This window comes from Ovis canadensis, chromosome 15 (genome assembly GCF_042477335.2).
Source record: "Ovis canadensis isolate MfBH-ARS-UI-01 breed Bighorn chromosome 15, ARS-UI_OviCan_v2, whole genome shotgun sequence".
Classification (NCBI taxonomy): Eukaryota; Metazoa; Chordata; class Mammalia; order Artiodactyla; family Bovidae; genus Ovis; species Ovis canadensis.
This window is the reverse complement of record NC_091259.1, coordinates 71,690,347-71,706,524: the sequence shown is the minus strand read 5'-3', so window position 1 is coordinate 71,706,524 and position 16,178 is coordinate 71,690,347.

The window sequence follows — 16,178 nt, the reverse complement described above, 5'->3', positions numbered from 1 at the left end:
GAAAACCCTGTGGACAGAGAAGTCTGGTAGGCTATAATCCATGGGGTCGCAAGGAGTCAGACATGACTAAAGTGACGTAGCACACATACAATATGCAGCCTTGAGTCTCATTTATTTCACTTAGCACAATATTTTCAAGATTCATTCATGTTGTAGCATGTATTTCATTCCTTTTAATGGCTGAATGATTTTCCATTGTATGTACATAGAATAATCTGTTTAATCACTCATTAGCTGATGCACATTTGGCTTATTTCCACTCTTTGGTTATTGTGAATAATTCTGCTGTGAACATTCACATACAAGTTTTTATGTGAACATACTTTCAATTCTCTAGGTATATATGTAGAGTACAATTTCTGGGTCTTCTGGTAACTTTACCTTTAACTTTCTGAGCAATTACCAAACTGATTTCCAAAGCAGCCACACTGTTTTACACTCTTACCAGTCTGGTATGAAATTTCCAATTTCTCCAATCCTCGCTAATATTTGCTATCATCCATCTTTTTTATTATAGTCATCCTAGTAAATGTGTCTCAGTGAGAAGTGGTATCTCATTGTGGGTTTGATTTGCTTCACTGGGTATCTTTAAACAAGAATAGCTTCTTCCCTGCTTTGGTTAGCTCAAATTTTGCCAGAAAGCAGGGAAAATACAATTGTATTTCAAGCTCTCTTAACTCTGTGTTTAGAACTGTCACAGTTCTGGTATTTACATTCCTGGCCAATGCTATAAAGTACCTAGCTAGGGAATCCTTGAGAAAGTACCAGAAGAATAGTACTGGCAGTGGATGGACACTCAAACATGTATGATGATTAGCACTTGACTTAAACTTAGGCAGGGTAGATGGATGGTTACCTAAAAACTTGATTTTGGCATTTGAAAGTCTTCTCAGATCCTTATTACTTCTCAGAAAACTGTGTAGTCACTCAGGAAACACTTCCTTAGTACTTTGTGTGTGCCGGAAACCATCCACGTTAACACACAATGCTGAATGAGACACAGTCTCATGGCCTCAAGGAAAGTAGGATTGAAAAGGATAGACAGAAAAAAGGGGGGGATGGGTGGGTAGACATATAAAGAAATAAAAGTGTAATATATCTCATGGTACTACTATACTTTCACTAAAGTGGCTAAAATTTGGAAACAAATGGATGAATAATGGTGAGAATGTAGAGAAACTGGAACACTTATACAATATTAACAGGAGTATACATTAACCTCACCATTTTAGAACAGTATTTGGCAGTGTCTCCTAATGCTGCATATTCACATACCCTTTAATGGAGAAATTTTACTTTTTGACATACACCTAATAGAAATGTATATATATGGTAACTGAAAGACATGATCAAGAATGTTCAGAGCAACATTGGTCTTACTAACTAAAAATGGAAACAATTCAAATGTCCATCAATAATGAAAAAGGATATATAAGTGGTATATTCATACAAAGAAATGCTATACAGCCCTGAAAATCAACAAGCCACCTCCATTAGAAACAACATGGACCACTCTAATATCCAGAATGTTGAATCAAGGAAACTAGATACAAGAGTATGAGACTTTTTAAAATGGGCACACTAATTTGTGATGAAAAGAAATCAGATCAGTGGTTATATTGGGGTTAGGTAATGACTAGGATCAGAGAAGGAAATGGCACCCCACTCTGGTACTCTTACCTGGAGAATCGTATGGATAGAGGAGCCTGGTAGGCTGCAGTCCATGGGGTTGCGAAGAGTCGGACACAAAGGAGTGACTTCACTTTTCACTTTCATGCATTGGAGAAGGAAATGGCAACCTACTCCAGTGTTCTTGCCTGGAGAATCTCAGGGAGGGTGGAGCCTGGTGGGCTGCCATCTATGGGGTTGCACAGAGTCGGACACGACTGAAGCGACTTAGTAGCAGCAGCAGCAATGACTAGGATGAAGCAAAAGAGGGGCTTTGGGGGTCCTGGAAATGTTCTATTTCTTGATCATAGGTGTAGTTACATAGGTAAAATTCACTTTGTAAAAATTAGTGAGCTGCTACATGTTTATGGTTTGATCACTTCTGCAGGTCTCCTTAAAATATTTCCATTTTTTATGATCAAAAATACAGGCAAAACTGGACACCTGTATATGAAAGGGATTGGTTAACTCTTTGTAGGAGTGAACCAGGGAAGGCTGTCTGGAGATGTTGCCAGAGCTGGATTTTGAAAGATAAATTTTACAAGCAGACAAAAGTTGATAAAGGAAAGAGGAAAGACATTGCAAAGAGATCGACATGCTCAAAAGCATAGTTCAGTTCAGTTGCTCAGTCATGTCCTACTCTTTGCAACCCCATGGACTGCAGCACACCAGGGCTCCCTGTCCATTACCAACTCCCAGAGTCCACCAAAACTCATGTCCGTTGAGTCAGTGATGCCATCCAACCATCTCATCCTCTGTCGTCCCCTTCTCCTCCCACCTTCAGTCTTTCCCAGCATCAGTTCAGTTCAGTTCAGTCCAGTCACTCAGTCGTGTCCGACTCTTTGCGACCTCATGAATCGCAGCATGCCAGGCCTCCCTGTCCATCACCAACTCCCGGAGTTCACTCAGACTCACATCCATCGAGTCAGTGATGCCATCCAGCCATCTCATCCTCGGTCGTCCCCTTCTTCTCCTGCCTCCAATCCCTCCCAGCATCAGAGTCTTTTCCAATGAGTCAACTCTTCGCATGAGGTGTCCAAAGTACTGGAGTTTCAGCTTTAGCATCATTCCTTCCAAAGAAATCCCGGGGTTGATCTCCTTCAGAATGGACTGGTTGGATCTCCTTGCAGTTCAAGGGACTATCAGGTCTTTTCAAATGAGTCAGCTGTTCGCATCAGGTGGCCAAAGTATTAGAGTTTCAGCTTCAACATCAGTCCTTCCAATGAACACTCAGGACTGATCTCCTTTTGGATGGACTGGTTGGATCTCCTTGAAGTCCTAGGGACTCTCAAGAGTCTTCTCCAACAATACAGTTCAAAAGCATCAATTCTTCGGTGCTCAGCTTTCTTCACAGTCCAACTCTCACATCTATACATGACTACTGGAAAAACCATAGCCTTGACTAGATAGATCTTTGCTCAAAAGCACATGGAGCCATAAAGTCATATAGCACATTTTAGGAATCATAGCAGTTCTATATCATTGGAGTAGAACTGGGGAGAGATGGCAGGAGGGAGATACAGATGGTAAGACTGGCCAGGTCATGAAAAAACTTTTTCATCTCAGCTGAACAACTTGAGCTCAAACTGTAGGTCTTAGCTTTTCTATGGAAATATATTCCCCTGAAGTTCTGATTAAAATGGGCCATCTCATTGGGAAAATGCACGCATAAAATATGTATATAATCCACAGTTCCTCTGATGCCCATTCATCTGGACTTACTTCATGCTTCTCAGATTAAGAATCCTATCCTTGCAATAGGCTGCTGCTGCTGCTAAGTCACTTCAGTCATGTCCGACTCTGTGCGACCCCGTAGATGGCAGCCCACCAGGCTCCCCCATCCCTGGGATTCTCCAGGCAAGAACACTGGAGTGGGTTGCCATTTTCCTTCTCCAATGCGTGAAAGTGAAAAGTGAAATTGAAGTTGCTCAGTCGTATCCAACTCTTAGTGACCCCATGGACTGCAGCCTACCAGGCTCCTCCGTCCATGGGATTTTCCAGGCAAGAGTACTGGAGTGGGGTGCCATTGCCTTCTCCTTGCACTAGGCACTGGGTGTTAATTAAAAGTTTTAAAGAGAACAGAGTTGGGACCATTCATATTTCAGAAAGATCAGTGAATGCAGCATGGAGGCTGGATTGGAAGTTGAGAAAATGTGACCTGTAGGAACTGATTAGAAGGTTAAGAGAATAGATAAAGGCTTGAACTAAAACAATGTTAGAGCTGAATTCTAAGGATACTCATAGATAGAATCATCAAGGAAGGATTAGTGACTGATTAGATGTGAGGAGTTAGGAAGTGATAGCTTCTGGGATTCTCCTGTGACTTAGTCATCAGAAAGCCTACCAAAGACAGGAACTAGAAGGTGACAGGAACATTTTGGTTAAAAATGAGTTTCTTGATGATCACTTTGAAAGGTATAGAAATATCGAATCACTGTGTTGTATACAAGAATTAGTATGGTGTTGTAGGTCAACTATATTTCAAAAACAAACTTGTAGAAAAAAACTTAAAGGGACTTCCCTGATGGTCCAGTGGTTAAGACTCCATGCTCCCAATAGAGGGGATATGAGTTCAATCTCTGGTTACGGAAGTAAGATCCCACATGCCTCACAGCATGGCCGAGAAAAAGGAAAAGAAAAAGTCATCAAATTTGTGGTTATCAGAGGCAGAGGGTTGAGGGGAGGGGGAATTATTTGAAGGTAGTCGAAAGGTACAAATTTACACTTATAAGTACTAGGAATGTAATGTACAATGATAAATATAATTAACACTTCTGTATGTTATCCACAAAAGAGAGTAAATCCTAAGACTCTTCATCACAAGGAAAGAAATTTGTCTTCTATTTCTTTAATTTTGTGCCTATATGAGATGATGGTTATTCACTAAAATCATTGCATGATGTATGTAAGCCAACTCATTAAGCTGTACACTTTAAACTTATATAGTACTTCTCAGAAATAAGTAAACCCTTAAACTAACTCCTTAGCTTCAAGTACATCCTGATTTGCATTAGACATCATACTGCCAGCCTCTGGCGACACCCTTTGCATTTAGGCCTTAAATGTTACGGGAGTAAACTTGGGCAGGAACAAATCGATTGGCATACACTAATTCATAAATCACAATAAACTGTGGAAAATTCTGAAAGAGATGGGAATACCAGACCACCTGACCTGCCTCTTGAGAAATCTGTATGCAGGTCAGGAAGCAACAGTTAGAACTGGACATGGAAAAACAGACTGGTTCCAAATAGGAAAAGGAGTACATCAAGGCTGTATATAGTCACTCTGTTTATTTAACTTACATGCAGAGTACATCATGAGAAATGCTGGGCTAGATGAAGCACAAGCTGGAATCAAGATTGCTGGGGGAAATATCAATAACCTCAGATATGCAGATGACACCACCCTTATGGCAGAAAGTGAAGAGGAACTAAAAAGCCTCTTGATGAAAGTGAAAGAGGAGAGTGAAAAAGTTGGCTTAAAGCTCAACATTCAGAAAACCAAGATCATGGCATCTGATCCCATCACTTCATGGCAAATAGATGGGGAAACAGTGGAAACAGTGACAGACTTTATTTTGGGGGGCTCCAAAATCACTGCAGATGGTGATTGCAGCCATGAAATTAAAAGATGCTTACTCCTTGGAAGGAAATTTATGACCAACCTAGATAGCATATTCAAAAGCAGAGACATTACTTTGCCAACAAACGTCCATCTAGTCAAGGCTATGGTTTTTCCAGTAGTCATGTATGGATGTGAGAGTTGGACTGTAAAGAAAGCTGAGCACCAAAGAATTGATGCTTTTGAACTGCGTTGTTGGAGAAGGCTCAAGAGTCCCTTGGACTGCAAGGAGATCCAACCAGTCCATCCAAAAGGAGATCAGTCCTGAGTGTTCATTGGAAGGACTGATGTTGAAGCTGAAACTCCAATACTTTGGCTACCTGATGCGAAGAACTGACTCATTTGAAAAGACTCTGATGCTGGGAAAGATTGAGGGCAGGCTGAGAAGGGGAGGACAGAGGATGAGATGGTTCAAAGGCATCACTGACTCAATGGACATGAGTTTGGGAGGACTCCAGGAGTTGGTGATGGACAGGGAGGCCTGGTGTGCTGCAGTCCATGGGGTAGCCAAGAGTCAGACACGACTGAGTGACTAAACTGAACTGAACTGAATTCATAAAGGCATTAACGTTTTGCCCCAGGGAAATGTAAGCAATTTTTGACACCTACCAGCACTCCTTACCCATGTTTGTGAACAAAATGAGCTGTGTGAGGGAAGAGCTTGAACACTTGAGTCCCACACCCACCATGGCATTGTACTGTTACAGATGAACATAACACTTGGAAAGAAAGATGCTGCTGCTGCTGCTAAGTCACTTCAGTCGTGTCCGACTCTGTGCGACCCCATAGACAGCAGCCCACCAGGCTTCCCCGTCCCTGGGATTCTCAAGGCAAGAACACTGGAGTGGGTTGCCATTTCCTTCTCCAATGCAGGAAAGTGAAGAGTGAAAGTGAAGTCGCTCAGTCGTGTCCGACTCTTAGCGACCCTATGGACTGCAGCCCACCAGGCTCCTGCATCCATGGGATTTTCCAAGCAAGAGTACTGGAGTGGGGTGCCATTGCCTTCTTCGGGAAAGAAAGATATTTTCCCCTATTTCCAGAACTGAAATACTGTTGAACCTAGATCATCAAAATACTCTCCTTTCCTGAATATGGCTTACCTTGGGCTATCTGGTGGACATTTGTGCCTGGTCACTGCAGAACATGCAGCAACGGGTAAGGACGAGACAAGGACAGAGGACCAGGGGAGTCTGGTGTTTTAGTGACAGTCACAGCAGTCAAAAAGAATATGAGCAGGGCTTTCCTGATGGCTGAGTGGTAAAGAATCCACCTGCCAATGCAGGAGACATGGGTTTGATCCCTGGTCCAGGATGATCCCACGTGCCACAGAGCAACTAAACCTGTGTAACACGACTGTGCCTGTGCATTAGAGCCTTGAGAGCCAGAACTACTGAACCCACACACCACAGCTACTGAAGCCCCGGTGCCCTAGACCCCCATGGTCCTCAACAAGAGAAGCCACCGCAAGGAGAAGCCTAAGCGCTGCTACTAGGGAACAGCCCGCACACATCATCCAAGGTCCAGCGCAGCCATAAATAAATAGATAAAATTTGAAAGAATATGATCTGGTTTTCCAGTTCCATCTATTAAGACCATCTGAACCTTTGGAATGTGAAGTTATCACACAAGAAAGACAAGTTAAAGGCTCCCAGTCACCTGATTTGAACATGAAGAGGAATGTGACCTTATTTTGAACCCCAGGGGAGTGAAACAGGATATATAGGTTTAATCAGATTTGCATTTTTAAAAGATCGCTCTGGCTGTTTCATAGAAAATGGATTTGGAGGGAGGCAAATATGGATGAAGGGATACAAGAGTCCACTTTAATCACTGAGGCAAGAGGTGATCATGGCTTGAACCAGAGACTGGTAGTGGATAAAGGGGGAATGGATTTAATAAATATCACATGTATCTTAGAGGATGAACAAATAGAATGTGGTCATTGATGGAATATGAGGGGGTGGTAAGGGAGAGAGAGAAGTCACAGATGACTCCTAGGTTTCTGCTTTGTGCAACTAGGTGGGTGTAGAACCATGTCTGCAGCAGGACCAGATGGGAAACCAGGAGACAGAAAGTTCAAGTTCATACGTTCCATTTGTAGGTTTTATGAGACACCAAATGACTTGCTAAGCACATATTTAAGTTAGGTCAGGAGCTTGGAGGAGAGCTTAGTTAAATGTTTAATGTGGGGTTCATTCATGTACGGATATTGATTGAAGTTCTGAGGTAAGAATAAGTGAGATCTATAGAGAAAGAAAAGAAAACCCAGGACAATACCAACATTTAAAGATGATGTCTCGTGGCTAAAGAATACAATCTATGCTCTTTCCCACCAGAAATACTATAAACCTGTAGAAGTAAGACAAAGTCAATATTATTCTTTTATTCTTTAAAGCTTGATGACTCCACAACCTGCCACTGCATGAGAGAACAGGAAGGTTAAACCGTTGTGAAATTGCCCATTCATGTGGATATTATCATTAGAATCAAGGAGGCCTAAATGATCAGAATGACAAACATATCTTTGAAAAATTTCAATCAGTCAGGAGGGCCATCATCAAAATTCTACAAACAGTAAATGCTGGAGAGGGTGTGGAGAAAAGGGAACTCTTTTACACTGTTGGTGGGAATGTAAATTGATACAGCCAATATGCAGAATAGTATCGAAGTTTTTCTGAAAACTAAAAACTGAACTACAGTGTGACCCAGCAATCCCACTCCTGGGCATATACCTGGAGAAAACCATGATTCAAAAAGATTCATGCCCTCCAATGATCATTGCAGCACTATTTACAACTGCCAGGACATGAAAGCAACTAAATTTCTATCAACAGAGAAATGGATAAAGAAGCTGTGGTACACATATACAATGGAATATTACTCAGCCATAAAAAGGAACAAAACGGTGTCATTTGCAGAGATGTGGATAGACCTGGAGACTGTCATACAGAATGAAGTGGGTCAGAAAGAAAAAAACAAATATTAAATGTTAATGCATATATGTAGAATCTAGAAAAATGGCATAGATGATCTTATTTGCAAAGCAGAAATAGAGACACATATGTAGAGAAAAAACATATGGACACCAAAGGGGAAGGGGGGTGGGATGACTTGGGAGATTGGGGTTGACATATGTACAGTACTGTGCACAAAATAAATCATGAGAACCTACTGTATCGCACAGGGGACTCTACTCAGTGCTCTATGGCGACCTAAATGGGAAGAAAGTCCCCCAAAGAGGGGGTACATACATACATATGGGCTTCCCTGGTGGCTCGGACAGTAAAGAATCTGCCTATAATGCAGGAGACCTGTGTTCAATCCCTGGGTCAGGAAGATTCCCCGGAGAAGGGAATGGCTACCCACTCCAGTATTCTTGCCTGGAGAATTCCATGGACAGAGGAGAATGGCTGGCTACAGTCCATGGGGTTGAAAAGAGTTGGTCAGACATGATTGAATGACTAACATATATTTGTCATATGGCTGACTCGCTCTGCCATACAGCAGAGACTGACTCAGCACTGTGACTGTACTCCAATAAAAATAAATAAATAAAGGTGATGTCAACAAGGAAAGTCCAAATAGGAAACTGAGAGGCACAGGAAGAAGACCAGGAGAATGCAGCATCACAGAAATCAAAAGAAGGGATTGTTTTAAACAGTTGATTGTGCTAAATAATTCTAAACAGTGAAGGTGGAGTCTGGAAAACGTGTTGATTTTAACTTGGATAAGGTTTTTTTTTTTTTTTTTTTTTAATGTTTAACAACTGGTGTGGCTGGGCACAAACCAAGGAGAATGGATATTAGCCTGACACAGGAGTTGGGTAAAGAGACCCTTTCTGGTCCTGGCATTAACCTCTTAGTTATTCAGTTCAGTTCAGTTCAGTCACTTAGTCGTGTCCGACTCTTTGCGACCCCATGAATCGCAGAACACCAGGCCTCCCTGTCCATCACCAACTCCCGGAGTTAACTCAGACTCACGTTCATCGAGTCCGTGATGCCATCCAGCCATCTCATCCTTGGTCGTCCCCTTCTTCTCCTGCCCCCAATCCCTCCCAGCATCAGAGTCTTTTCCAGTGAGTCAACTCTTCTCCTGAGGTGGCCAAAGTACTGGAGTTTCAGCTTTAGCATCATTCCTTCCAAAGAAATCCCGGGGTTGATCTCCTTCAGAATGGACTGGTTGGATCTCCTTGCAGTCCAAGGGACTCTCAAGTGTCTTCTTAGATGATGATAACTAAGGGCAAGGGGCTGAGTGAGAAGAGTGGAGGTCTTGGGTGGAGTTGGGGTGGCAGCTCTTTATAAAACTGATACAAAATTATTGCAATAATTTAATCTGAAGTACAGGCATACTTGTGGGACAAGGCTGAATGCTCTCTATTGTTGTAGCAGCAAGCGATCATTGGGGACCCTGGTGAGAGATCTTTCAGAAGAATGGTGGGAATCAAAGCCAGGTTCAAGCAGGTTAGGAAGGTAAGGTGCACTCCAATTAGAAGCCCATGCACTGGAGAGTAGTCCCCACTTGCTGCAACTAAGAGAAAGCCCATGTCAGCAATGAGGACCCAGTGCAGCCAAAAATAAATAAATAAAATTATTTTAAAAATTTAAAAAAAAAGAAAGTAAGGTGATTGTAGGATAGAGAGAGTACATGTTCTAAGATATTTGGCTTTGAGATAGACTAGTGGCTAGTGGTCGAAGTGGGGGAAATTATTTACTTTTAACATTCTGGCAGACAAGGCTTCATGAATGCCATTCACATGTAGGAAAGGCTACAGTTAGAAGGAGGGATACCTATTTAGTATGAATAGAAGGAAATAATTTTATAGATATGGTAGCCACAAATTGGGAGAAGGCAATGGCAACCCACTCCAGTACTCTTGCCTGGAAAATCCCATGGACGGGGGAGCCTGGTAGGCTGAAGTCCATGGGGTCGCTAAGGGTTGGACACAACTGAGTGACTTCACTTTCACTTTCCACTTTCATGCATTGGAGAAGGAAATGGAAACCCACTCCAGTGTTCTTGCCTGGAGAATCCCAGGGACGGGGGAGCCTGGTGGGCTGCCATCTATGGGGTCACACAGAGTCGGACACGACTGAAGTGACTTAGCAGCAGCAGCAGCAGCCACAAATTGAAGGAATTTTTGCGTGATAGATTCTTTTATCACACCCCCTCCCTGCCATGAAGCAGAAAGTGAGGACTAATTGCTGAGAATGAAGAGAGATAAGAGATCTGAAATTTAAGAAATATAGGCAAATGAGTTGAGGGTGCTTTAGGAATTTGCTTTTTAAATTTCCAGGGGATATGGTTGATGCTAGTTCAGGGCCTGCACTTTCAGAGAGAAGTACAGAGAAAGCACATGGGTACTGTTGAGTCCTGCCCCAGGCCACAGGTGCGAGGCCTTGTACCAAGGCCACAGAAGAGAAATCCAGAACCAAGGACACCTCCAAAGCTGACTGAACTCCTTTGTAACTGTTGCCAGAAGCCCTCTGATAATCACTAACAAGCTTCCTGACTCCCAATTAGGCAAAGATGCCCACTCCAGTAAACACCCTAGAGTGCCCCAACCAATCACCTAATGCCAGCCTTGAAGCAGGAATTTCCTTTGTCTTGAGGCTATAAAAATTGGCTATTAACTCACAAAGATGGTCGACTCTCCCTGGTCTGTCAGGAGGTTGGCCCACTGCACTTGCAGTGCCCACATTATCTCTGCTGTTTGTTCTTAATTAACTCACTCCCTTCTGAAATGCCCTGCATCTAGTAATTCTTTTCCAACCCATGCTGGGACTGCCTCAATAGTTACCTCCACAGTTGAATACCTTTATCTCCCAATTGGGGTTGGACCACAGTGACATTCCCATCACTATGTCCCAGCTACATCCATGCTTTCCCCACAGTGTATTTTCTACACAGTTTTTTTTTTTTTTATTTTCCCAAAGAAAAGTCAGACTATTTTGATCAGCTGCTTAAAACTTTTCAGTGGCTTCTTTGGACAGACCAAGTCCCAAGTCCTCATTTGGGTCTGTAATGCCTTCATGATGTGGGCTCTGGATGTCTTTCCAACCTCATCTGCTCTTCTTTGCATTCCAGGCAACCTGTCCTCTTGCTCTTACAGGCAAAGCACACTCCCACTGCAAGGTCTTTGCACCTGGTCTTCTTGAGAATGTCCTCCCATGCATGGTTCTCACCTCACCGCAATTCTCTGCTCAAAAGCCACTTCTTTGGTGATTCTTGCCATGATCTGTCTTGTTCATTTTACATCTTCAGTGTCTATAAAAGCATCTGTCACAAAGTGGATGCTCATTCAATATGTGATGTATTGATGGTTGATGTCAACCATGTTGGATTTGACCAGAGTAGTGATAAAAGATCAGAAAAACAAAGCAAATGAAGATAATTGCAAGAGGCTGATTGCAGTGACAGACCATCCGATCAAAGTTGGGTAAGGAACGAAGGAGTTGACAACGTAAAGAGAGTTAAAGGGGAGCTTTTGGGCCAAGGTATCCCAAAGAGGTTGGAGACTGATCATAATGGAAACACCTGACCGAGCAAACTGTAATGCAAGAATCTGTGGTTGGGGAATGGGATGCTTATATTTGTGATTTGAGAGGGAAAGCAATTTCAAAGTGCAAAGGTTCTCAATGTAACTGTGGAAGTCAATAGTACAGGACAAAGGAGAAGGTCATTGGAGATAAGATGGTCAAGAAATTGAGGGGCTTGGGTGTTAGCCATCACTATGGACTTGAAGTGGCCCAGGATGAACCTGGTACAAAAGATTTGAATGATGAAGAGGGGAAGGGTGGATTAACCACAAGGCATGAGCCTCAAAGGAATAGGAGATTTTACAAGAGGATGGGTAGAAGTAATGGCTTAGAGATGGTGATGGGGAGAAGGAGGACAAGGGCCTGTCCCAGGGTAAACAGATATGAGTTTGATCCACCATCACAGAGGGCTGCTCTAGAAGGGAACAGATTTCAACTGATGCCAGGACATATGGAGAACATTCCTGGAACCTGTAGTAGCTACAGGGGGATTTTCTGATCATAGGACAGGTGCTCCAGAGGGCACACTGAAGAGTTGGGGTGGGGAGGTGTGTATTAGAACAGTGGGGAACCAATACAGGAACAAGGAAATAGGATTATGGGAGTGACGGCATATTGCAGCCATTCTCAAACTTTCCAGTGCATCAGAATTGGGGGAGGGCTTGTTAAAACAGATTGCCAGGCTCCACTCCCACAGTTTCTGGTTGAGTAGTTGAGAATTCACACTACAAGTCCCCAGCTGGTGTGGCTATTTTGATCCAAGGACCATACTCTCAGACTTTGGATGTAATGGAAGACCAGTCACTAATGTGGCAGTGAAAACAGGGATGAAAGTGCAGAGTAGATTAGTCCCAGCCACGTCCCAGAGGATGTCAGATTCTGATCGAATGCACAAAGGGCTTGGTGCCACTCACTCTAGATGGTATCAAGTTGATGCCAGTGACCTTAATACATTCAGCATGGGAGCAGTATGAGGATCTGGTCTTAATTCAAATGATGTCGGCTTAGTTCCAGAGAATATACTATGGAGCCCAGAAGTATATTTTGGAGCAACTGCCTCAGGAGCCTAGCACAGAGGAGTGCTACCTAATGAATTAAAGATTTGTACTGCATCCAGTAGAATTAGAGGCTGGCCTAAAGCCGCATCCCAGTGGAATTGTTGGGCTTTGATTGTGAAGTCTCAGCAGTGATTGAATCAGGTGTCTGGCTCCACTAAGAAGCACTGAGATTGCCTGAGCAACCAAGAACTACTGATAACTCTGAGGTCTCAGACTTCACAAGCTGAATTATATAAGTGGAGTCACAATTACACCAGTAACTGTTATCTTGATGCTCCCAAGACCTTACCTAATTGATTGGCAGGGACCCAAATAGTTTCTAATGTTTTCCCTGAAACTATCTGAGAAGGATTGGAGAAGTGACATTTGGAATATTCATATAAGAGTAACCTCATTGACACTTGAATTCTAGCAACAACACCTTTGAACCTAAACTCCAGCATCTCCAAGCTCCAAACCCTAACTTATTAATAGCTGATATGAAGGTGGTATGGTATGTCTCAGATTTCCCTCTCTCTCCTAACACTTGTGAAGTTCCCAGGGAAAAATCACACATGTCTGTGAATCACTCCTGGCCATCATTTGCTGCTAGGTAGAGGGAAAAGTCATGTGAGTTCTTTCAGACGGAAACACTGGAGTGTGAGTCAAACTAATGCTGGAAGTTCAGTCTGAGTACAGAGCAGGAAGTACAGTAGAGAAAGGAGCGGCATTTTAAGTCAGAGCCCAGCCAATTCTCTGGGAATGGAGGGTAGAATCCCCCACTTCTGACACCAGTGTTCTAAAGGGGAACAAAAACCTCCATGGGGTCTTTAGAGGGGACTGATGAGCCAAAGTTACACTAACTTAGCCTGTTTGCCTCCATGAAAAGAGAAAAAAGAAGCTCATTTGTGTAACTTCTCCAGACAAGACTGGATTTCTATTGGGCCCTCCCTTCCCTTTGATTGGCTATGGGAAAGAAAGGGGACACTCCTGAGTTCTTTTGTGTACTCTGGCTCCAGGCAAGGGCAGGACAAGCAAGGACCTACCAGAAAGTAAAATATCTCCTTGGTAAGTCTTTTTTTTTTTTTTCCTGTCTGATAACTCTTTAAAAGGTCTGAAGTGTGCCATGTACCCTCTGGGCATGATAAAGTTAACTGGAAATGAGGGCAACTAAGCACAACTTGGCAACAGAATTTGACTTTGCTCCCAGAGGTTCTCCGCTGTGGAGTCTAGGGGATTGGAAATCCATTCATTCAAATTAATATTTATGAGCACACATCACAATCACCAGGAGTATTTTTTCCGCAAAATCACACATCTTAATGAGTTTGCTTTGCATAGTCCTTCAGAGGCTACTGTTTCCTTTTTATTGTTGTTCAGTCGCCAAGTCTTGGCCGACTCTTTGTCGGACTGCAGCATGGACTGCAGCACACTAGGCTTCCCTGATCTTCACTATCTCCCAGACTTTGCTCAAACTCAAGTCCACTGAGTTGATGATGCCATTCAACCATCTCATCCTCTGTCACCCTCTGTTTATACACTATACCTGAAATTTAGGTAACATAAAAAAGATGCGATAGTACCTGTATAGGACTACATGTCAAACTGGGTTGTTTTTCCCAAGTCCCAGGTAACCTCCTCTAATCGTTTTTTTTTTCTTTCTTTCTTTCTTTAAGATTTTTGATGTGGACCATTTTCAAAGTCTTCATTAAATTTGCTACAATATTGCTTCTGTTTTCTGTTTTGGTTTATTTGGCTACAAGGACATGAGATCCTAGCTCCCAGAGAAGGGATCAAACCCGCACCCCCTTCATTGGAAGCCGAAGTCCCAACCACTGAACAGCCAGGGAAGTCCTTAGTCAAGATTTCTTAATAAATTTTCTTTAGAAATCATTAATGAAGCAATTATAAATATTAAGGAAATAATTAAAAAATAAGCCCTGAGTATTATCCAGTACTTTCTTTGACTTAAAATAGAAATGTAGTATGAAGTACTGCTAGTCTAATTCTGATTGAAAGGCCTAAGTAGAAATAGTCATGGTTACCAATTATTGGCCACTTAACAATGCCCAAACACTTCATATGTGTTTTCACTTAATCTTCACGATAATTCAGTGAGGTGGGTGTTCTTTTACCAATATGAGAAAATGAAGAATCGGAGAGTTTAATGACTTATCTAAGACCTACAGTTAGGCTTCCCAGGTGGCTCAGTGGTAAAGAACCTGCCTGCCGGTGCAGGAGGCAAAGGAGACCAAGTTCAATCCCTGAGTCGGGAAGATCCCTGGAGGAGGAAATGACAACCCACTCCAGTATTCTTGCCTGGAGAACCCCATGGACAGAGGAGCCTGGCAGGCTACAGTCCATGGCGTCACACAGAATCAGATAAGACAGCACTCACGCGAGTTCTAGAGCTATAATTTAGGTCAGAGTAACTGAGGCTTTGTCCAATGTGGGGCCTAAAATTCAGAGAGCAAGAAAACAGTTCTTTTAAAAGACTATATATTTTAAAGTACTTCTTTCTTTAAGAAACATTATATTTCTGTACTTCTGGCTTTGGTAGCAAGCTCCCCTGTAGGCTGGGACATTGCCATTTGGCAACCTACCAAGATTTGTCTGTGGATTTGTCTTCATTCCCATTCTACTAACAGTGAATGTCCTCAGGACTTCCCTGGTGGTCCAGTGGCTAAGAAAGACTCTATGCTCCCAATGTAGGTGGCCTGGGTTTGATCCCTGGTCAGGGAACTAGATCCCACATTCTGCAACTAAGACCAGGTGCAGCCAAATAAATAAATAATTTTTTAAAAAATGTTTTAAAAAGAGTGAATATCTTGCCCTTTGCCCTGGTGCTAGATTTCAATCCCAACTTCATGTTGGTCTTAAAGACCAAGTTTTTCCTCCTTATCTTTCTCTTCTTTCTCTTTCCTCCTCCCTTCTTCCTTCTCAGAGTCAAACTTCTGTTACATCTCTAGACAAAGAAGCTCACCTGACATAAAAACTTTACTCAGAGCCAAAAACCTTCAGGCTTTGGGTCATTAGCATAGCTTGGCTTCTGAAGCTTTGCAGCTGAAAGTCAGACTGACCTGCTGGAGTCTCAAGTTTTCTACCTTTGCTCCTGGTTGCTATCTGCTCTATCTGTTAAAACTGAAACTGCGGGGCCCCTGAGCACAGAAACCTTTCTATCTTTCTTGTTTGTAGGGAACAGACTTCAGCCTCTGTGACTTTCCCTGCGTTCCAAAGGGCAGATTGGAACAGTTGCTAGTTGGGGAAGGGAGGGGATGCTGAGCAGCCAAGAAACCACCTGAGGTAAGATTAA